The following is a 24,933-nucleotide window of genomic DNA, read 5'->3' as shown; positions in this document are numbered from 1 at the left end:
TTAATTGCAGAAACATTACAGAAAAATATATCTGAAATGGAACTTAACTATAAACTTGATTAGAAGAAATTAAAAAGCTTGTGCATTAAAATAAGTAAGGATTAAGACAAGATCCCATTTGCAAATGAAACGAACTGAATGCTCTTGGTTGATGAGACTTTTTTTCAACGAAACGTTCTGACTTACTTTTAACCGTAATCTCTAATAGAAAAATGTGTTTAATTTCGATGACAAATCAATTAGTGAGCCTATGAAATTTCCCGTGCTGCATTTCAAGGTTAATCTTTTGATTATTTTTTCCTCTTCAGTACTTGAGTTTACCAACTTGTCAGTTTTCTTTAAATGGAATTCCAGACGTTTCTATTTCCTGGCGGGCTGTAAAATTGATTATACACATTCTTAATGCAATAAGCGCGAATAACCACTATTCCCCCTCACTTATAACTCGGAGCATACAGCATATCTCTCAAAGTCTGTATTGAAATTGGCTTGAATAGGAAATTGCCTTAATTCAGCCTCGATTATTTGTCTTGTTGGACGAACCAATTAACTCTCACTTTGCATCTGAGACGATTGCAACATTTTTCACTGTTCCAGTTAGTCGAACCAGTTTACTTTCATCTTGCATCTGACTCTATTACGGCATCATTCACTGTTCCAGGTATCCAAACAAATTTATTTTCACCTTGAATCTGAGCCGATTAAACCATTTTTCACTGTTCCAGATAGCCCAACGAGTTTACTTTGAACAAGTTCGGTTGTTGGACGTCGTACAATTCAGCGGCGTCGGCGCACAGATTGCATGAACTTCAACTTGTTCGGTTTTAATATGGCGCGAAGTTCAGCGGACTTATCTCAGGATAGAGTGAAATTCAACGGGTTCGGCTGTAGGTTTGCGTGAAGTTCAGCAATTCGGCTCATGGATGAGGTTAAATTCAACGGTTTTGGCTCCTAGGTGGCGTGAAGTTCGACGGGTTGGGCTTAAGTATGGCGTGAAGTTCAGAGGATCTGTGTCTTGGCCGGCGTGATTGTTAACTAGCTCGGTTGACTCCAACGAGTGGGAAACTTAGATTACATACCTGATACGAGAAATTGAAATCGGTTGAAACGTGTGGAAAACCTGTTAAATTTAATTGCTTAACGTTTTTAATTTGAATTGATTAGAATAGATTAAAATTTTTGTGAAACCCTTATGAAGTTTTTACTCTAACTGCTTAAAAATTATATATAATTGGAGTCAGGGTAAACTTAATTGTCTTATATGAAATTGTATTTGCAAACGAAAATGAAATAAAATTGAAATTTTGTTTATTTCTGTTGTCCGGGTTCAACGATACTTGTGTGATGGTTTTGATCTTCCTACACTTACTGCAATTAATACATTCAATTTTGTTTCCACCTATTTCATTGTTTCACTTTTCTTAAACGGAAAACAACTACCACATCGCATTTATGTTTTCAACTACATCTGAGCTATAACTTTAAAACTGTTTCAGCCAAAATGTGATTTACCAAAATGTTCTGATTCATCACTTATATCAAATAGTTACTTATATCAGTTAGTAACTTATATCACTTTACTTGCGAAACTGCTAATTGGGAACCGCACAACTGCTGATTGATTGACTATTCAGTACTTCCGTCAAATCAAACATCAGGTGCTCTACGGCACTGTTATTATGTATCAATAACATCCAAAAAAGAAAAAATATGAAAAGTTCGTTGGCAAAATATGAAAATTTTGTTGCCAAATTGGAGGAGGTCGTAAATTAACTGACATTGATGCAAATAAGTTGATTTTTTGAAAGCAATGATTATAAAGCCTTACATGAAAACATTTGTGCCAAGAAATTTAAGACCACTAAGATTTCAACTTTAAAATGATCTAGGCGCTCGAACAGTGGCCGAACTATCGCTGATAAACAAAAACCTTTGAAAATGTACAGGGCAGGAGATATTAGATCCTTAAAAAAAGGATCAAAACTCCGCAATTTGACTCAACTCATATTTACCCACTCCTTGTTTTTCCAAAGCTTCCATAAATTTTTATCAAAGTTTGTCTTGAATATAGTCTTTGGAAAGTAACTTTTAGCGTTACTAAGTGCCCCTGTTTAATTAGATGCCTAGCTGCGTGTTCTTAGCTCGAAAAACTATAAACAATCAAAACATAAGAAATCCCATCTAGCGTAGAAATGTACACAAAAAAACTTGCTGTTCTTTTTGATCACGAAAACGTAATACTGTTGATCTTTTGTAGAGCTGGAGAGCAGCGTTGATATATGATATGGCGCTGTAAGTGAGTTTATTACAATTAGTCGCATACCAGGTAATAACGCGCGAAATGACAGAAAAGAACGCACTCCATGCACTGAACAGTTTCAGGCATAAAATATCAGGAAAACTAACATTCGAAAACGCTTATCACTGACCAAATTTTTTTCAAAAACCATCGATTAAATTTTTTATCAATAGAACTGAAACAATTTTTTTAAGTAGTGGAAATTTATCGCATTCGTCATTTGCCTGAGTGCGTAAGTTCGGCTTACTTCTCCTAGTGGACACACAATTTAACTGCCAAATCTGTGGTTACGGTATCAATGATCGCCACATTTGTTGCTTATCTTTCATAAAATGGGCGTATTAGTACGAGGGTTCAACGAGTTGACTAAACTGAGTTCTTGTTGTTCTTTAAAATAGACTTGTTTTCCCTCGTTTTAAATTTTGGTTCGTTGGAAAAATTGAAAAAAAAAAACTTTTCTCTTCATGTCCAACCGACCAGAATTTTTGGCCGACCGATACAATCGTCGTACAAAGACGTTATTGTTATCATTAGAAAACCAATTGAGCATAAAAATTTATTTTAAATAGAACAAAGGGGCATGGTCTACCAATCGGTGGCATTAATTGCAGAAACACTTTTCAAAAAATATCTGAATTGGAACTAAACTATAAGCTTGATTAGAAGAAAATAAAATACACTGGTCATCCTTGTGCATTAAAATTAGTAAGGATCAAGACAAGATCCCATTTGCAAATGAAACAAACCAAATCCTTTTGGCTGATGTGACTTTTTGTTTTTCATCAAAATGATCTGACATATTTTCAACAGTAAGTTCTGATCGAAAACTTGTGTAATTCAAGTGACAAAATAAGTAATGAGTTTACAAAATTTCGACTATAATTGTGGTATGTTTTGGTTTTTCCTAGAGTTTTTGCAATTACTACATTCGCTATTGTTTCTACCTATTTTAAAGTTTTCCATTTCTTATATAGAAAACTACTGCAACACAGCACTTATTCATTGAACTATATTTGAGCATTCACAAAAAACTCCGATACACAACGGGTTACTTATATCAGTTTACTTGTCGCACTGCTTATTGGGAATTGCACAATTGCTAATTGATTGAGTTTTCAATGCCTCCGTTAAATCAAACAGCAGGTGCTCTAAAAAGGCAACGTTATGGAACAATAATACATTTAGTGTCTGAAAAAAATGAAAACATTTCCTTGGCAATTTGGAGGGAACTCGATGATAAAGTGATGTTCACCCTAGTCTGTTAACCTTACCCTCAGCTACATTTTTACCTTTTCCTATCTTTTCCAAAAACTTACATGAGTCTTTAACAAAAATAGTCATGAACAAAATCTTTGGAAAGCAAATATTAGCGTTACGAAGAGCCCGGAGTGAAATATGATATGCTGACTATTTATTTGTTTCGGCCAAGTCAAAGAATTTGTAAGCATATCAAAACCCTGTTTGAAATAATTTTCCCGTTGATATGTGCATGTTATAAATCCGATGTGACTTATAAATCTACTTTTTCCTCTAATAATAGATATATAGCCAGTGATCAGATTTTTTGGTAATATTTTATGTTCTTTGGACAAAGATAATCAAAACGGCCTGTGTAACCCGAAGTTAACGAAAAAAAAGAAAATTTGAGGTTTTTTGTTATACGAAATTGAATTAAATTTTTGACTTGAAGAGATCACTATAAGGTTGTTTCTCAGATGAAAAAACGAAAAAACGAAATGTCAACACCCAAAAACTGACAAGGTATTAAAGAACTCAGTAGACATGATCTGAATAATAAAAACATAGAAAACTCTAAAAACAAAAGAGAAAACGATAAAATATTCCAAGTTTTCCTTTAATTTGAAGTTATATAAGCTTTAAGTGTTCTCAAAAGGAACATATTGATTTAGAAAATTTCTTAATTCAACAGAAAGTATATCATTATGGAGACATTAATCAATTACTAGGCGCTTATCTGGTGTCTATTCAATTTCTTTGCTTTCATGGGCGATGAAAAATTTAAAACAATACCAATGAATGGCCTGTTCAATTAAAACAAAGCCAGAAAATTTATAAATTCAAAGCACCACGACTTCTGAATATAAAAATTGAGTTTTTTTCAACCGATAATCTGGCAAGTTCTCTAAAACTTTCTTCTGTTTACCATTTTCTACCATTTTCAAATATTTTACCATTTGAACTCAAAAGGCAGATGTCTCATAACTTTCCACGGCCTTGGAGACAATTTATTTAAAATAGATCAACTTTGTAATGAAAAAGAGTTAACGTATGTGTTTCTAGCTCCATTAATACCTTAACTGCAAATATTTTTTATAACATTTTATTAATCCTGATAAGCATTAAAACAGAAGCAGCAAAGAGCAATTATATGAAGCTGTGATACCAATGCCATATTCTAATTTAGTTCATTTTATTTGGTGCTGTAAAAATAATAATTATGGTAAAAATTTTTAAATTAGTCAATCTGATGATCAAACTCAATCGTTTTTTTCATTTGACTCTATATCTTCTTCCAATTCATCAATTTGATTCTAATCTAATTACCGCCGATTGGAAAATTTTGTTGTTCATACTTTTTTATAGTTTTTATTCTCTTAAGTTTGCAGTTTGAGTACGGTTGCCAAGTTTAATATTTGATCGATTTAAAGCGCAAAACTCACTTGCGAGTTTGTAGAGGTGATTTTCCCTAGAATAAGATAATGCTTAAAAAAAGCAAAACAGAAGCCGTCATATATAAAGCAGCCTCATTATGTCAGCGCACGACATCCATCCACCAATAAAATAATAACTAAAAATACCATCACTTTGCTCAAGGCTTTCGTTCTTAAATTTTACGGGCTGCTTTAAATTTTTCTGCATCATAACCCAACTTTTGGCGTGAAAATTTTGCCAGTTTTTGTTGACCAGAAACTATAAAAAGTTCAACAATATCGATTTGTACAAAAAAAATTTGAGAAAATTGAGTGTCAAAATTTAAAATACATCTCGAGTCTTGTTCCATTACCTCTTTCGCTAACGCAAAATTCACTAATTTATCGAATACACAAAATGTATTTCGTCGGAAATTAGAAAATTTTTAGCCAAAAGTTGTGTTTACAGTTTGAATTAGAGCGCTATCGTGGCTTCATCTCTAGAAAATTTTAAATATTCATATGACAATATATTGAGAAAAATTGATTAATCGATTGTTAACAAATGCGTCCCACTTTTAAAACTTCATTTCCAACAAAATATCTCTCCGAAATTGTTTACAATGTAATTCTAACTAGCTTCTTGAATCTCTGTGCGTAATTTCTGGTAATATTCTGGCGTGTACACCTCATTATAACATTTGCATTGGCATCGTAGACTTTTGCAGATCCCAATAATCAGGCAATGTGGGTTCGATTTCCTCCACCTCTTCACGTTTTCTCTGCAATGTGGGGTGCATATTTCGTCCAATAGGCAAACCTGCTTTTTCTGCCAAGCTACACGGGCTAATCTCAGTTCTTCGGGAGTTGGTTTAATTGCTGTGCCCGGTTTAGTCTCGAATCCTTGCTGGGTACTTTCTAATAGGAGGTAAAAGTAAAAAGTCATTAGTGCAAATTTGGTCAGCATCTTTTAGAGCTTTTGCGTTTATTACAAATTAATGTTTCAGCGATCAAAAATGAACTGATTTGAAACAAAATCATTTATTTAATAGCTTGAATTCTACGCTTATTGTTCAACCATGTCACAAGGAAATTTTGAAAAGTTTGAATAAATATCAGAACTATAAATGAACTTTATGCTAACCTTTTAAAACTCGTTGTTTGGTTGAATCTTAAGTCCTTTGTTTCAATTCTTGCGTTTTAAGAAATCTGTTCAGTTTTCTGTTGACTTGTATTGTGGAACTTTTTTCACCCATATTCATTTGCTGAGGATACATGAAAACTTGCAGTCCAACAACAAACGAAAGCTTATATCAAATTTTAAATTTGAAAAAGAACCCTACCTTTAAAAAATTCTTTTACATACCACCTTGCCTATCAAATCTTGCTACTTTAAGCAATATTTGAAGGCATTATACAGAAGTTTCAAATTAGAAACTGAAGCACTGTAAGCTTCATGTTTTGATAACATTATTGTCTGAAATCTCTATTCACCATTCAACAGCAAAAAGTTGACATTTTCATTGATCATAATGAGTTTTTTGTGTTAAGTTCTGCCTGCTTCTTACTAAATAAAATCGATTTCAAAATGTGATCGAAACCTCGGACCTAATGTTTCAATCTCAGAACTAGTGTTAGCATCAATCTCTGTATTTTAATGGCACAATATCTCGTTTTAGACATATTTTATACCTCCAGAGAGCAAGTAGTTAATTGATATACTTTGCATTTTAGCACCCTAAACGTAGAACGTGATACAATTTTAGATATCTGGTTCCCTAATTTCTGTAACTTTAACCAAAACCAGTAACAAAACATACAAAGAAAGTTTACGGAAAGTTGTTACTTAATCGATTCTCATTTTAATTTATGCAAAATTGAAACAAAAATTCACAACCCTGAACTTCAATGTTTGTGTTTTTTTTCATAGTTGTCATTCACAATTAGAGCGTGTGAGGAAATCGTTTTGATTCCCGGCAGGAAACCAGCTATTTTATTGATCGTTGGTTTAATTGGATTTACGGGTCAAATCAATAAACTATATTGAAAGTTTGTTTGATCGGCGGATCGCCGAATAGAGAGGACAACAACAGGTGAAGAATTGAGTTATAAACTGACATCAATAAGGATAAAATTGTATGATTAATTCAATTTAAAATATTGCAACTCAGACAAAATATGATGAACAAAAGTTGAACTCAAAATCTGTCTACACTCATCAAATGAGCAGAAAGGAAGATCTGAACTGAAGTTGTGAAGAAATATGAATAAAATGGGATGAAATTGAAAGCAACAATTAAGAGCAGGTATAAACAAATTGAGATAAAAAGAGATCAATTTAACAATGGAAGCATAAGCAATGGAAGTTAAGGATGGATGGATGATGACTCACACAGGTGTACAACAATGGCAAAATAACTTAATGTAACGCATTTCCTCCTCTGTAATACGAAAAATAGACTTTGCTTTTTTTCGTTTTAGCTGGTGTAATGCAAGAAAAATAGATAACAATATATACCAATTGCATTGATAAAAAATGGGTATCTACGGGTATTAGCGAATGGGGTGATCGCTGAAGTGCTGAGTGGGCTTGTCGGTGTTGAGTGATGCATAGGTGACGTTTTCATTCGCGTATTCATTGGTGCAGCAATCTTTGCGGGCAGGATAAAACAGAACCATCTGGGAGAGATCTTTTCAGAACGTAAGTTTTTGATGCGGCGTGGTTGGCTGTTGGCCGCAGATTCCACCTCAATGATTTGCGGCGCTTTTTCAGCTTGTTTATTTGGTGTTGATGAAAGAGCTGGCTTGACGAGTATTTGCTCACAGACAAAATTGATCCTATGGAGCAAACTCCACTTTCTTCATCGGCTGAGTTGATCGATGAACTCCAATACCACCTTATAGTTTGCGTCGCAGATAATTCATTAGCATGTTTGCTTATATTCTCGTCTGTGGTTCTGCCCGTTGGGGTTTTCTTGTGGCGTTCAGTATATGTGTGGAGAGGTGTGTCCTTCTCCGCCGTCGTTCTTTACATTGCGATGACCAACTTTTATACGTACCGAAGTTGTTATTTTCCCGGTCTTTTCAACTTTGGTCGTAAAACCTTCTGCTTCAATAATTGTCCACTCAGGGGCTACTACTGCGTATAGACCCTGGAGGTCTTTCTTGGACCATTTGTGAGCCGGAATCTTCTTCGCGATCATAAGTTTGAAAAACGCCTCTTTTTATGGTGCGGGTCAACCGTTCCATTTGTATCACAGCCCTGATTCGCTCTATGGGTCCTATCTTTGTTGTTCATTTGCGATTTTGATAGCATTAGTTTGAATTTCTTCTAATTTTTGTTCCGACCCCCACTTTAGTGGGGAGGGAGGAACTATATACTCAACTGGGTTTTTTTTGTTCAGTCAATTTTTGCCGACCGATATATTAATCGTAGAGAATTGTGAGTGGTATCATTAAAAAGCCCGTCCAGCGTAGAATGCGGAATTAAAAAGATTTTTTCGACTTTCGTGTTTTACAGGCAGTTATCGAGGTTCAAAGTTTTGTGAACATTCGACTGTTTTTGTTCACATTTTCAGTAATTTTTGCTAAAATTTGGCTTAATTTCGCTAATAAAATTCAAAATAATTTAAAATTTTTAACGGCAGAGTGTCGTTGTTACCGTTAGAGTCGAAAGAGCGTTGAAGAATTGTTTGATAGAAGTTTTTTGGCTAAATCAAAAATGGCACAAAATATGTTTTTTTGTCCACTTTGTTAAATTTTGCCAAACTTAGTGACCTAGAAACCTTAACACAGACTCCCTATTTGAAAAATGAGCGCTAGTTGCATTTAAGCGCCGTATGAAAGTCTTCTGGAATTAAAACTTTGCCGTTTTTAGCAGGTTTAACTTGATAATTATACAAAATGCATTTTTTTTCAATATTTGAAGAATTCCACTTAACAATTGGTCTAATTCGCAAATAATTGGAACACTTGGTCACTTTGCTGGGCGCGCGACAAAATCAGGGAGATCTTTGATAATATCATGGACTCTAGGAGTCGGACACTTTTTCGTTTTTATTTTGATGCTGCCTTTTTTCAAAACGTTTTGCTTTTGTTTCTTTAATGTTAATTACTGACAATAATTTTTATTTATGGCTCCGTTAATGACAGCTCCAAATTACGTAAACGTGAGGCCAATTTTAGATGCATTTTGTTTTCAGAGAACCAAAGGGTTTTCATGGCTTTGAGGAAGATTTTTGTGAAATTGAACTGAAATCTTTTCATTTACCTTCATTCGTTATTCTTTTGGCAGTCTGATTTTTAAATTTACCCACTAAAAGATCTAAATTTCTTCCTCAAGAGGTGCAAGTGAACTTTTGCTAGTCATTCAGTTGTTACATAATGTCTCTTTTGTTATTGAATGTATTTGTTTTATGTAAATTTCTGTGATTTTTTCAACTTGTCAATTTTTTTTATTTTAGTCAACCTTTTGTTTATTCTCAGCAAGTACAGGTCAACCTTTCCTCTTTATAGAATAAAAACTAATTTTTAGCCGATTGTTTTAACAGAAGGCTTTCTTGCTTTTGTTACTACGAGTTTTCATACAAAATGATTTTTGTGCATAATTGCCCATTTTGCTGATGTTTTTGTTTCTTTTGTAAATTGTCACATTATTTAACAATCTAACTAAAAAAGCTATACAACAATTGAAACTGAACATAATTTTTGTTTTCTTAACATATGGTTTGAAGGGCTGCGACACCGTTCTCTTGCAGAAATTGGTAGAGTTTTTTTTTTATTTTTGCCCTTTATTTGTTGTTAATTTTTGTTGTCATATGCCAAATATTGTGTAATTAAAGGTCCCAGTGGCCAACTCTAGATAAACAAGTGAACTTAAATAACTGATATTGGTAAACAACTAATGACTGTTTTGACTTTCGAATTAAACTTTTAAAAAAAGTAATAATATTTTTCCTTTTATCCCTTTTTATCTGGTTTGGGATTTTTTTTTATTTTACAATGTTGTATCATTTTCGTAAATTAGCCTCAATATTTAGAGCTTTTCTTAATGTTTTGATGAATCAAACAAAATTTTTTCTGTTGTTTAAACCTTTTAAATGATGTCTTCAGAGCTTAGACAATTTGTTTCAGAAGAATTTTTTGAAGTTTAGGTACTTTTCAGTTTTTTTGGTTCATTTTGTTGTCATTTTAAGATAAACGTTATACAAAAAGACGTTATGCTGATCAAAGGAGACGCAAATGAAGATGCTATATTCTCGCGGTTAATATCTTATGGTTAATCGCGGTTAAATTTAATGGCTTCAAAAATGTGGTTTTGTAAAGTTGTTTGTGAAACTTATTAGTTCAGCTTGTATATAATGTTGTTTTATAGTCTTATAATTTAGTCTCATTAATAACAGTCGCTATTAGTTTTACAAGTAGTTGCAAGACAAATTGTCTTCTCTTTTAGTTGAAAGCTTTTGTTGGCTATGAATTTTGAAAATATTTGTTTTTAATAAAAAAAAGAGATAGATTTTTGAGATCTGCCAATTTTATTTCTGTTAAATTGTAGCTAGGCATCTCTATATACAATTCACATCATTTATCTTTTGGAATACAATTCGCTCTTCATAGCGGTTTTATCTTCCTCAAATGGTCTTTCTTCTTGGAACAACCAGTTTTCAAAAAACCCATTTTCGTGATTTTTGCAAATTTGCCCATTTTTTGTAGGTTTTTGTTTTCTTTTCACAGTATCCCAATAATGGGCGTCATTTTACTTAAAAATCTTGTCACCTGCAAAAGACGGAAACGAAGATTTTTATTGTTTTGATTTGGGGGGACATCAGTTTCGTGCATAGTTTTTCGTGCATTTTTTTCGTTTTTGCTTGTTTTAGTCGTTTTTTCTGTAGTCGTATGACATATCTTGGATAATGAAAGGCCTCAATTGCTCTCTTTTGAAGTATGAAAGACTCTCTCAATGATTTAATTTGATGGGCAATGTTTCTAATCAATTCGAATTGAATTCTTTTTTTAAAAAAGCAATGTTTTAATAAACTTTTGCCGCTTTTGCTCCTTTCTAGCCGACTTGTTGCCAAGTCGCATTGAGGAAAAGTCCCATATTTTGTTCCATAAAGTACCGGTTAGTCTTCTTACTATAATTTTTATCTGATACCATTTTGATTTGGTTATTAGTGGTTTTCAAAAAATGGACAGGGAGTTTTGGTCGTAATTAATATTTGTAACTTTTTGATTTTTATTGCCATCTTTTCTGGTAGTGATATTATGGTAGCCACAGGTCGCATAGGCCCTCTAGAGTAGATTATTTTATTCTTTTAGCAGTTTGTTGTACGATATGTTGATATAGTAATTTTTTTTATCTCTTCCTCTTTTGTTAGACAATTAAGTGAAAAATGTAGATGAGCGGGGTCGGAACTTAATATGCGAACGCACATTACCGAGCCTCCTTGTTATCATTAAGTGGCTGTTCCTCCCACTTTTTTCCCAAAAAAGTTCTGTCCATTGCACTGTTTCCTGGTTTAAATATTTATTTACCATTTTTCCATATGACAAATTTTTCGTTTCTGGTTTGCTTCTTTTTTATTTAGTGGGGTAATTGGTTTTTTAACAAAATGCTTCTCAAAAGACCGTATTTTGAAAATATTCTCCTAGCAGACTCTGGGTTGTTAAATGGTTGAATTTAAAATAAATTCAAGTTGTGTTTAGCTTTCAAGGTTTCTTTTCTAAACTCGAACCGTCGCTCGACAGTTTTTATAAGCCTCTCGACAAGGCCTATCGCTTCAGGGTCCTTAATTTGCGCCGTGATTACTTCTTTTTATATTAGTCTCTCGCAAATTAAAGCTTCGCGGGCCTATTTGTTTTCTCGCTGGATCAAAAATTTTCAATGTTTTTGCCATTCGCATAATTGGAAACTTCAGCTGAGGGAAAGTTAAAATTGGAGAACTTGTTAATGCACGCGAGAAAGTTTACTTCTTGGCCCTTTTCATTAGAAATGGGAAATAAAATTTTTTTGATCTCATCATTTCGTTCTTTAAATTTCTTCTTCGGCGAGCATTAGTTTGGGTTGAATTATTGGTTTTGATTTTTCACCAATTTTGATGCATAATCTAAATTTGGTCGTTTTTGACTGTATGTTGCTGTTTACATATAGCCACCATGTTTAGATGGCCATGTCTGTGATACATCATCTTTCGTGGTGAGTGCTATTTGAGCTGCATCTATAACTGCGCATATGATTGTGTTGGTTTTATCTATGCGGTAATCGAAACAGACACACTCAGACTTGATGTGCGTGTTTCTCCAGAACCAGTGGATTTAAACAACGATTTGGTTACTACGCTCCTCCTTGCCGGTCAGTACAAATTCAACAAGTTACTTTTGAACAGCATAATTGCTTGTAAAATTTGTTAACAATCTCTACCTAAAGTTTTTTGACAGGACGAAAATAAGTGCATCCGCATAAAATTCTGTTGTTTTTTGGATGGTGTATTATGGGTCAGAGAGTTGTCGATATTCGGTACTTCCTACTGTGGCTTGTTTGTTGTTAATTTACGTCGTCGTTGTTTCTCACTTTAAGAGGTGCTTGTAGTCTTGCTTCTTTGGACTTTTTGTAAATTTTACGATTCGTTTTGCGATTCCTTCAATTTTTTTTTGATTGCCTGACTGAACTGAGCTGTCTAGATTGAAGAGTTGATTTTGTTCAATTTCCTCCATTTGGTTGTTCATCAATAGAGTGAAATGAGACAAATGTATAATCGGGCTCTTATTCGTGTCTGCCTGAAGATTTTTATTTGTCATTTTGGGGTGTGAATGCTAATTCCGGAGAGGTATTTGACTAATTTACATTTCTAGCTATCGCAATTGAGTTGATTCCCGGCGCAAATGGCGTATAGTTGTTTTCATTTAACAAGAGGCGTTTTCGCTGCGTTTTATGAAGTCAAGTTTAGCTATTACGAATTGCTCGTCGTAATTTGTCATTTTGGCTGGTAAGTCTTTCTGTTCGAGGAATATAATCAACCAGGCCCATAAATGTGCGGGTTAAAAACTATATTTCGAATGTAAATGATAAAAATTTTCTCAACTCAACCTCTCAATCTGAAATTTACCGCTTTTTAGAACTTTTTTCATTCATTTTAGAAATCATCCTCGATTGTAGCAGAATTCTAACAACACAAGTAGTTGTTGAAGTATTCAATGTAAAAAACTAGTCCTAATATATCTGATTTTGAAACAACAAATCCAGTTTCGACAGAACTGAGGAATCGCCACGCAAAATCAACTGTTTGCCAGCCTGCAAGATCTAATTGCTCTCGAGCTGCACCTAAACTTTGCTGGCAGCCATAGCATTTTTTTCCTGTTTTGAGGTCCACGTTTTAGTCTTAAATCTCAGTAGCTTTATCAAAATTTTTTGGTGAAATGGATTTCGTGATCTTATATCCAATTAAATTTGGTGATTTTTTTTTTAATAATGGTCGAAATGGTGGCAGATTTTTGCGAAAGTTGGTGTAAATTTGCTTAAGCTGTGCACAGATCAAAAAAACGATCTCAAGTTCTTCAGTGAATCTGTTCTCTATAAGTTCAAAATTGCGCTTGTTTTTGTTTCTAAATTTTCAAAGACTTTGTGTCAATTGATTTTTCAAACAATCGTTTTTTTGTCGCAAACTGATGTTTCGTTAAATGTATTCTTGAATTTTTGCCGTCTTTTTTTTCTGATATCCTCTAACTAGGCTCACAAATTTAACTGGAACTCCGCCGCTCAGTTCATCTAAGGGGAAAAATATAAAAGTTGGAGAAAAATGACAGTGCACTCGAGAAAATATACTTCTTGGTCCTTTTCATTAAAAATGGGAAGTAAAATCTTTTTAGATCGCATTATTTCCTTTTTTACATTTTTCTTCGGGAGGAATTTTTTTAGTGAAATTATAGGTTTTGAATTTTTACAAACTTTGATGCATAATCTATATTTGGTCATTTTTGACTGAAAAATGCTTTTAATATATGGTCACCATGCTAAGATGCCCATTTCGGTGATGTACCATCTTTCGTGGTGAGTACTATTTGAGATGGATCAATGCTTGCGCAATTGATAGCGTTGGTTACATCTATGACAAACTCAGATTTGATGTGCAAATTTTTCCTGAAACTGTGGGTTTAGGGATTGATTTGATTGCAATGCCTTTCTTTGCCTGTCAGTACAAATTCCACGATTTACTTTTGAACTGCATGTTTGCTTGTAAATTTAGAGACAAAATTGTACTAAAGGTTTTGGTCAAAGCGAACTTAATTGCATCTGCATAAAACTCAGTTGATAAATTGTGTGTTGCATAACGGGTCCGAGAGTTGTCGATTTTTGGTTTTTCCGAGTCGAACTTGATTGTGGTAGATTTAAGTCGTCACTGTTTTTCAATTTTGAAGGTGCGTATTTCTTTGCTGTGTTCTTCCCATTGTCGGTTTTACAATTGGCTTTTGCGATTCCTTCAAAATTATTTCTTTGATTGGCTGACTTAAATAAACTGACTAAATTATGTAATGATTTTGTTCGATTTTCTCCATATGGTTGTTCTTTATTTGTGTGGAACGAAACAATTTTATATCCGAACCCTAAATTGTTTCTGCATGAAAGTTTTATAATTGCAATTTTGGGGTGCAAATGCTAATTGCGGAGCGTTAATTGAGTAATTTTTTTTGCTAACTATGCAATTGAGTTGATTCCGAGCGCAAATGGCGTATAATTGTTTTCATTTAACAAGATGCTTTTTGCGCTGCGTTTTGAAAAGTCGAGTTTAGCCACTACGAATTGCTTGTCTTAATTTGTATTATTGACTGGTAAATCTTTCTGTTCAACGAATATAGTTAACAAGGCCCATAAGTAACTTTATGATCTTAATTCTCAGTAGCTTTATCAATTTTGATTAGTTGAAATGGATTCTGTGATCTATCCGATTAAATGTTTTCAATAAAGGTCATGATGGTGGCAAATTTCTCCAAATGTGTGTACGAGTTTCTTTAATTGTGGACAGATCAATGAAAGGATCTCAAATTTTTCAGTAAATTTGGTTCCCTTAAGGTCAAGATTGCACTTGTTTTTGTTTCGAAAGTTATTAATTATTTTTTCTCAATTGATTCCCTCACCATTTATTTTTCTTCTGTCGCAAAGTGACACTCCGACCGTTATCTTCTTAAAATTTCGCCGTCTTTCTCATTCAGACATTTTTTTAACTAGGCTCACATATTTAGCTAGGGTTCCGCTGCTCAGTTAATCAAAAAATTTGCAGCTCGCAATCAAAACTGTACAAATAAAAGCGTTTAAAAAATGTAGTTGTTAGTGAGATCGACGTGTTGTCAATTTCTTTTTGAAAATCGACCGCCATTTCAGTTTGTCCGTAATAAACCATGTCAAGTCCAGAAGCACCGATCCTTTTACTATTAAACATATTGGAATTGCAGTACAGTGCAATGTTTGGGTGGGGTTTAGCTGGCTTTATGCGTACTGTAAATCGAGCGTTGTGAAATACGACGTTTTGCTACGTGTTTGTGCTTAAAAATGGGGAAAACAATTGTATTAAGCTTTCTCTGTTTGGCATTTGATATTACTTTTTGTGGATAGATAGATATCTTCAATACTTTTAGGTCCAGTTGAAATTTTAATGATTCATCTTGATTCACTGTGGCGACAATTGGTGATTTAAATCATTATCCGTGCAAAATTGAGTTTTTCAATGTAAGTGTGATCTAAAAATTTTTTCAAATAAGCTTTAACAATATTCTAAATATATATTGGAATCTTTTTTCTTTTCTGAAGGTTGGCTTGGTATTTTTTTATGCAACTTCCACTTCGTTGTTTATTGTTTTGACTAACCAGTACGGCTGATTAGTTTGCTGAAGTTCTTTAAAATTTGTTAAATTCGAGATGGTGATTTGATGCAATTCACATTTCTTTTAGTTGTTGTTTTTTTGAAACATGTAAATTACTCAGACTATAACCCTAAGGTTAGATATCTACATGCTCTAAAATGTTAAATAAAATAATCAGCATTGTTATTAATATAGTAATCTTCAAATTGTGGCTGTTCGTTTTTATAGGTAAAAATAGGATTTGAAGGCTCCTATTTGTCTATTAACGGGTACTTTCCTGTGTTGATCGAGCAAAAACTCGGTCAAAACATTTTTAAAGCAAGTTTTACTGTTAAAAGTTCTTATTGAAGAGGGCAATTTGTTCCATTTTTGAACGCTTTTCAAGATTAAAGATTTGTTACTCCACTTCATTTTCGTTTTCTTTTTTATAATAATTTGATTTGTTCTGTTGTTCTGTCTGGCGTTATGGCGACTAGTGAACATTTTAAAACTTTCGGATGTTTCCCATTGTTTTATATCTGTTTGTAGCTTCATTAGGCTAACTTTTGGAGATAAACGATTCGGCTGGTAGGATACGATCCATAATGAGGAGATCAATGGAGTGGTCAAATTTTTGACGAAAACAACAAACTTTTATTCCCCAATTAATTTGCCTGTTTATGCGGTTTATGTTTTTCACTGTAAGAGTTTGGAGGAATACTCCACTGAAAGAAAGATGAGAGAGTACAACTGACTTGAAAACATCAATTCTTACTTTCAAAGGTATTTGATTTCTTACAAGATACAAAGAACGAATTGCATTAGCCATTTTGCTTAAAACTGTATTCAGGTGATTTTCAAAGGTTAAGTTTGAATCAATTTGTACTCCCAGATAACGACATGCATGAGCTGGTTTGATAACTTCGCCTTTAAAAGAAATTTTTGGATCTGAATTAGTATGATCTGTAAAGAATAACATCTCTGTTTTATCGGCATTTAATGTGAGTTGATTCTCTGTCAGGTATTTGTCTGTTTGTTCTAATATTTTTTTAATTTTTTGGGGAATATTTTCATTACGTTCAAATTTGCATATAATACTAGTGTCATCCGCAAATTGAACAACATCATTTTCACCTTCCCGCTTTTCAGAAAAGTCGTTGACATATAACAGAAAATAAGAGGTCCTAACACAGTTCCTTGTGGAACACCATGATTAATAGTTAATTTATCTGATAAGTCAATACCCAGTTTTACGCATTGTGTTCGATTTTCGAGAAAAGGTTTGAAAAGATTTGTTTTGCGTTGTGCTATGCTTATTCCAACCCTCTCAAACAGGTCTATCCCAATCCACTGTCTCACCCCATTTTCCACTACAACAAACTGATTTGTAGCATTTTACTTATCAAAATTTTGATTGTTGTCCAGTTGACGATACGCCGTCAAAATCCAGTATTGTTTTAACACTATTGATAATGTTTTCATCGCACTGTTTTTTTCTCAATCGTTTTGCAGTTTCATTTGCACATTTTTGATCACTTGTAGGGCTTTTACTTTCTCTTTGACTTTGGGGAGGAATTCGAGTTGGATATCGTTGTTGGAATGGTTTCTCATGAATTTGTCGCATAATACTTCCTCTTTACAGTCTTTGAAATTGTCATTTTCTGAAAGCGCCTTTAATGTTTTAGTATTGCTTCTCCTGTTTATTTTCAACAGTTCAAGTGCTGTTAGTTCGTTGATTGTCGCATCTGTATGTCCGTGAATCAAAATGCTCACGTTTTTGTTACCAATACTGAGATATAGAAGCAACGCACAATTTGGCTTGCCTAACTTCAATTGTTATTCTCAACATAATAATCCTGCCTCTGTAACTTGTTGCGTTTTCAGCTCCTATGATTGTCTTAGCTGAACGTTACGTGCTTTTCTTTCCCACCGTTGCCTCCGTCGGACATTAGACTTGCTCTTCGCACTCTGTTTTAAGTGGCGATTGAACTGCAGATGGTTTACTGCAGATGGAGAAGGACATACAAAGTATATATTCTTTCGCCTGAATCGGTGGTTTCACCTGGTTATGCACTCCCAACAAAATGGTGGTTCATTATTTTTATTTTCGCAGAAAGTCTCTATGGATAATGGCAACTTCCTGGTTTTACATGCTGACTGCGCCATGTTGTACACAAATAGTGCATTTGAGGAAATCATTTTGGGTGGCTGCACTATTCAAGTCGTTTTCTTTTTTTGTTTGTTTAATTGGATTATTGGGGCGAATCAATGAATTGCGTTGAATTTTTGGTTTCATTGCTCAGAGCCAATTTGGGACGAAGACAACGACAATTGAAGAATTGAATTACAACTTGAAATCTTGAGGGACAGAAATATATGATTAACTCATTAAAAAGAGATGCAATCGGATAAGACCTGACGAACACAGCCTAACATAAAATTTGCTTATGAAAAGAACGAACACGAAGATCAGAACTGAAGACGAAGGAAACGTTAAAGTACGGACATAAACAAATTGAGGAAATGGAGGTCAAATTAAAAATGGAAGCATAACGAGTTTAAGGATGGATGATGACTCACACAGATGTAAAACATTGGTGAAGGTACTTAATGTACCACACTAATGGTAAAAAATGCACCTCGTTTGAATGAAAACCAAAAATCTGGGGTATAGAAGAGAAGCACAGCATGATATGTTAAAGTTTATTTTTGTTCCGACCCCACTTGTGGGGGGAGGAGCTATATACTCAAATGAGTTTTTTTTGTTCAGACAATTTTGGCAGATCGATGTATTCATCGTAGAGAAATGTCAGTAAGTATCATTAAAAAGCTCATCCAGCGTAGAATTCAAAATTAAACAGATTTTTTTGAATTTTTTTTTTTTTTCGAGGAGTTAACGAGGATTGAAGATTTGTGTGAGCGAGGGATATTTGCACTATTTTGTTCACTTTTATTGTAATTTTTCTTCAACAAAAGATTTTTTCTGTAAAAATAGTAATTCAAAATCACATTTCACGTCACAAAATAAGTCAATTTTGTGTTCAAATTAGACGAAAGGCGTTTAAAATACTAATTCTGGTCTCATATGGACGTTTACTATAAAAAAAAATCGAAAATTATTTAAGAGCTTTTTTGAAAAATTTAAGTCACCTAGAGACTAGTCACTTTTCATATAAAAGTTCCGTTAATGAAAAACCTCATTTACAGTCAAATGTACCCCACTGAACAAAACATTCTTTTTCGAGGAATCGCTCATGTTTTTTCAACTCTCAGTTTTCGTAATTTTAAATGAAATTTTGATTTTCTTTTTAACGTTTTACTAAACTTGCGGAGTCCTAAGACATTCATTGACTCATTGAACAAAACTGCATTAGACTTCGTAATTAGCATTAAGTGAACCTATCTAGTATTTTGAGAGGACAGCTAATGGCTGTTATGTCCTTGAAAAAAAAATTTTCTAAAAATTTTTTGTACATTAAACAATCATAAACGAACTTTTGTGAAATGTAAGTCAGTCTCAGTAATGACAGTACCCCCTTCCTTTCCACTGCAACCAAATTTTTCCACTGCAACCAAGGTAAGCTGTTTTATCTTCTAGCTATTGTTTATATGACTTTAATGCCACAAGATTTCAAACAAATTTCAAAATTGTTGAATATTTTTTTCTTATTGGTTCTTTTCGAAATCTTACCACGTTATCCTTACCTTGATAGCTGCCTTCGGTTTAGAGAAGACGTTCAATGGATCATAGATAACGTTTTCAGAGAAAAATTTATGGCTCAAATTTATGATACAAATTTACTGGTTCTTGCCTGTATTTGTTGTTTTTTCTCATAGTCATAAGACCTATTATGACGTCTTGTTGATTAACTATACGAGACAAACAACTTTATTCTCCTACCGAGGTATAACTGAGCGTATTTTTTGACTTCCTTATAAAGCTATTGTCTTTAATGGCTGTAATGACCTCAAAAAAATTTTTTGTAAATTAATTTTGAACATTAATCAATAATAAACCTTTTTGCGAACTTCAAGTCAGCCTCAATTTTAGCTGGACCCTTTTCCTTCCTACTGCAACCAAAATTTATCTAGTTAGCGGTTTAATCTTCTGACTATTGGTTTCTGACTTCAATGTCACAAGATTTCAAAAAAAATTAAATTGTTGGATCTTTTCGTATTATTGGTTCCTTTTGAAATCTTGTCGCCTTATCCTAAGATTGGCAGATCCCATTGGCTTAGAAAAGATGTTAAATAAATCATTGATAAAAAGTTGGGAGACAAAATTATCTTTAATTTAAATGACTTCGAATATTTCTTCTCGCACTTTTCTATAGATTTACTGGTTTTTTGCCTGTGTTTGTTGTCGTTTTCATAGACATAAGACTTATTGTGAGGTCTTTTTGATTACTTATGCATAACAAGCAATCTTTTCCTGCTATCGAGGCTCAAATGAGCGTATTTATTGACTTCCACCATTGAAAGCTATTAAATTTAATGTCTGTTAAGACTAAAATTATTTTTTTGAAAAACATTTTTGAACATTAATCAATATTAAACTTTCTTTTTCGTAAACTGTAGGTCAATCTCTGTAATGGCAGTTCATCTCTTTTTTTCTACTTTAAAATTTGCCACTATAGAGGCTATTTCTTCTAACTATTGTTTTTACGACTTCGATGCACGAGTTTTCAAAAATTTTTTAAATTTTCGGATAATTTTTTCGTAATTTTGGTTCCTTTTCAAAATCTTATTAAATAACCCTAAATTGATGGTTCCCTTTGGCTTAAAAAAGACGTTTAATGGATCACAGACACAGTTTTCAGAGTTAAGCTTATGGTTTGAATGACTTCCAAATTTTCTTATCGCAGTTTTCTACTGAATTTTTGGATTTTGCCTGTGTTTGTTGTTGTTTTCATAGTCAATAACCTGTTATAATATGTTAATAATAACTTTTCGTGCTACGGTTGACAAACATCCTTGTTGTCTCATCGAGGCTTAATTTAGCGTGTTTTTTGGCTTCCGTTGAAAGCTATTGAGTCTAACGTCGTTATTACTACGGGTTTTCAGGAAAATTTCGTGGTTTTGATGTATTTAATAAAATTTGTTGATTTTTTTTAAAAATTTTATTGTTAAGGAAGAGGAAAAACCTATATTGCTGTTAAAAATCATTTGAAAATAAAAATAATTTTTAGTGAAAAGTTCAATTTCTGATGGCTTCGAAACCTTGCTCGCTCATCTTTTTTTTTGAGTTTGCACTTTGCCATTTTTTAACTCTCTAAGGTAGCTGTAAATTGGTGACCGGTCTCATGTGCTTGTAAATGACGATTGAATGAATGATGTTACCAGAAACAGTGCGTTTATATTTATTAGTCTTAAAGCTTATGATATCATACATTTTCGATGATTTTTCAAAACTTTTCAGTTTTTGTTGTTCTTTTATTGACTTCTATAACTTATATTTTATTGTCATCACTGAGAGGTCCCATCCAATTCCTTGAAATTCAAAAAACAACTTGTCTACTGATTTTTTGTTGTACCTGATGTGTTGTTTGTTGGACATTACGCGTTTTCATAAAAGTTTTGTGAGTGGCGTTTTTTGTTTCTTTTTCTCTTCTTTTGGCACATTTGGGTAATAACAGATCCAAGAGTTTTCAAATGTGTTCCAGTTGAATTCCTTTTTTTTACTGTAAATAAAAAACTGGACCAAAAATACTTTATGTTCAGATAACAGCTAATGATAGTCATGGCTTAAATATTTTGTGTTTTGTGAAATTGTGTAATTTTTTGAGTTTTTCTGCATCTTTAGTCCGTTCCTATAGCTTAGTCTAACCAATGCCAGGTCCCAATAGTTTTATAATGGATTTTTTAGAAATTTATCAAGAATTATTTTGTTATGAGCTCATTTTGAAATTATTTGGTTTAAATAATTTTGATTGATTTTTAAATTTCGCCTCATTTTTTTCTCTTTGTCGACATGTTACCTAGTCTCAATAAAAAAATTTTTCCATCTGCTGTATATTTAGAAAGAAGTAAATTTGTGTGGTTTAGGTTTTATCTGATTGCCTTTTGACGTTGTTACTAGGCGCCTTTAAATTTAGATATTGAGTTTTTGCCTTGAAACCTTAGTTTTTCGTTTGTTTTTTTTTTCACGTTGTTTTTTTAATGGCTGATTTCGTGAGCTCCATAGATAGGCATGGCATTGTGCAATGCAATTATTTGTTAGTTTTTGTAACATTTTTTAAACTCAAACATCTTTTTTTGTTATCTCTTCATTTGGTTGACAATTAAGTCAAAAATGTAGATGAGCTGAGGTCGGAACATTATGTGCAAACGCACATTAACGAGCCTCCTTGCTATATTGAATATTCACAACAATAGGAAACTTGATTCATCCGTTAACTGTGCCGCTTGAAAGGCTCCTCTCGAACTAGAACTTTAGAATGTTTTTTATACAAAGAAATTTGATGGTTTGAGCCATGAATTTTTTTTCGCATTTTCAATTGTTTGGATGATGTATTTGAGAATTTTAGAAAGAGAACTGGATAGAGTGTTTATAGAATTGAAACTACTAACTTATTGTTGCAATTAGCAAAGATATGTCTCTTTTTTTTAAGAGTCTTCGCATTTTTCAAGCTTTTGGAGAGAAAAGAGCAAATTATCGCTTTTAGTTATTGCTTTTAAATAATGTCAGAAAGTGTTATTTTTTCAGAAACAAAAGATTTTTTAGAGATAACATTTGACATATAATTTAGTTGCACGAAAAATAGATATCAGCTTCCTAAAAAATTTTTGGACCTTTTCAGCTAGCCCCCCCCCCCCCCCCCCCCCCCAGCCTTATATAGCCGATAAATTTCCATCCCCCCGCAAATCTTAGTTTTCGCGAATTGTAAGAGCAATACTTGAAATTCATTGAAACAAGTGTCTAGGTAGATTGAAGACACTTTTAGAATAGTTTCCTTCAAAAAGTTTTAAAAATTCAAGCCCTTATTGTAGCCGATAACACCAAAAATGATCTAATACAGAAAATTTTATTGATGCTTACGTTATATGCAACAAATTTTAGTTGAATACGTAATACTTTCAAACCATAGCTGTGCTAGCTTTTAGTAAATGGATATTGCTCATATATGTTCACGTATAAGATTACTTAGCTTTAACAATATGTTTACACATTTATAAATGGGGGTGCCTAACTAAGCGGGGGGGGGGGGGGGGAGCGCTAGCAGAAAAGATCCAAATTTTTCCACATTTAGAAAACGTCCGCAGAGTTTGAATTTAGATCTGAATGAAATTTTTTGCTATTTGAAAAGAAAAAACCTAATTTAACTCACAAGAAGACAGTAAAAATTGCAACAATTATTGTTTTTTATTTTTTAGGTATTCGAATTGATACATTAGATAAGCAAAACCGCTTTGAGACGAGGTACCAGTATTTCGCTATTTCGGTCAGTTTCTAGGCTTGAATTTTTTCTCGCCAAGTGTTGTTCAGGACTTTGATTTAGACTTTGCATGACTTTTCCAAGACGTGCACAAGACGTCTAAGCTTAAAAGTGACTATGATAGTTTTGAATCAAAACTAATGTTACGTTTGAGAATAGACTAGCCCAGTACTGAAATTGACTTGGCTTTAGGGTCGAACGACGCTTCTCAGAGAAAACTTCAAATTACGCTTCTCAGAGAATTAGGGTCGAACGAAGATCTCAGAGAAAACTTCAAATTACTTACTGAACATTAATTGGTTTGCTGACAGCACATTGAATGAACGAACAATGAATTGGATAAAGTAACTACATGGCAATCAAAATCATAAAGTTAGAAAACTCATGGCAAAGCTAGGCGAGAAACATATATCTACTAAACATTTGATACTAATTCAAGCAAAAACACTTTATCATGCAAATATCTCAAATACAACACTGATCAACATTTTGAGCAGAAGTCAACCATAATAATCCGTTTGGTCATTGCCATTTCAGCTATTTTATTGTCGAGATTTCATTGTTTTCGGCTTACGGCAGAGTTCGAAATATTTTTAGCGGATTGAACTTGTTTGAGTCTGTTTGGCACAATTAACTGCCAAAAATCTGCTCGGAATTTCTGCCCAAAAATTATATACAAATAAAAATTTGCCGAATTTATGAGAGCAAAGTTGATTTTTGCAACCCGTTTGAATATATTAATCACGGCCTGGTCTCTGAAATTTTGGATGTCCATGTAACTGCGTCTGAGATATATAAGAGTACTGGACAACAAAAGCAGGTCAAACAGAGCTGTTACGACAATCATCTGTCGAGTTATTTCCATATCTCGGCGATCTTGGTTGCGAGTTTGCTCGGATCTGGCGCCGCTGGACATTTTTCGTCTATTCCGAGCGTTGTTTTGAATTTTGGTAACCGTTACAAATAGCAAAACTGTTACAATCCCAATCGGAAACAAACCGACACTCACGAAGGCAATTCTGGGCTCCAACTGGACTATTTCACGACTGACGATGTCAAAGTTTGACGCCACGCATTTGTCCAACTTCGGATGTTTTCGCTGAACAAAAAACGAAGAAAGCGATTGAAGAATTGAAACGCAGTATAACACTACTGAAGCAATGATGCAAGCTTTAGGTTTGCCGTACTGGCGATATTTAAAAGGAAACAGAACTGCTATGCTTTTGTCAACGCTAAAAAGAACCGTCATGTAGAAAGCTGCAAACGTCGTAGCACGTGAACACAAACCGCCAAAAGCGCAGGTGAAGTCGTTGATGGTGTTAAAGTGGGAACCATAAAGAGGAGGAATTCCACCAATTATTCCGTCGTAGAAAGCAGCGAGCATGTCAGTAAGGGCAAGGGTGAACATGAAAGCCGCCCCTGAAGATAGATTTTTCCACTTGGAGACTACCATCATTGTTAACACATTCCCAATCAATCCCAAAATTGAGATCCCGGGAGTGGCGAAGTCCAGTACCAATGCCAGGAAGGCTATCAGTGGATATATATCTTCCCAGGGTATTGGAGAGGGGAGTTCGATGTTTTCAGTGACGTTGAACCACTCGGATACCTTGAAAAACCACAGCACAGTGAACCAAAATTGATATTTATAGCCGAGACATGCCGGTTATTCTTTGATATTCTTGTCAACACTTCAAAAATCTTTTCAAGATTT

The 24,933-nt window shown here is 33.7% G+C and overlaps 1 protein-coding gene and 1 long non-coding RNA gene across 2 annotated transcripts in view; both read right to left on the bottom strand.

The window, feature by feature from the left end:
* LOC142336074 (sorting nexin-6-like) overlaps window positions 1-24,933 on the bottom strand; it is a 184,235-nt gene that overhangs the window by 80,874 nt on the left and 78,428 nt on the right. The gene's annotated exons all lie outside the window — the stretch shown is intronic.
* On the bottom strand, window positions 5,459-24,281 carry LOC142336946 (uncharacterized). The gene is made up of 2 exons (XR_012758920.1): window positions 23,506-24,281; window positions 5,459-5,868 (listed from the first exon to the last, which is right to left on the bottom strand). It is a non-coding gene; the product is annotated as an uncharacterized LOC142336946 (long non-coding RNA).

The sequence above is a fragment of the Convolutriloba macropyga genome, chromosome 3 (genome assembly GCF_964194025.1).
Source record: "Convolutriloba macropyga chromosome 3, txConMacr16.3, whole genome shotgun sequence".
In the NCBI taxonomy this organism is placed as follows: Eukaryota; Metazoa; Xenacoelomorpha; order Acoela; family Convolutidae; genus Convolutriloba; species Convolutriloba macropyga.
Note: the sequence above shows the minus strand (reverse complement) of the source record. Positions and strands in the feature narration are given on the sequence as shown.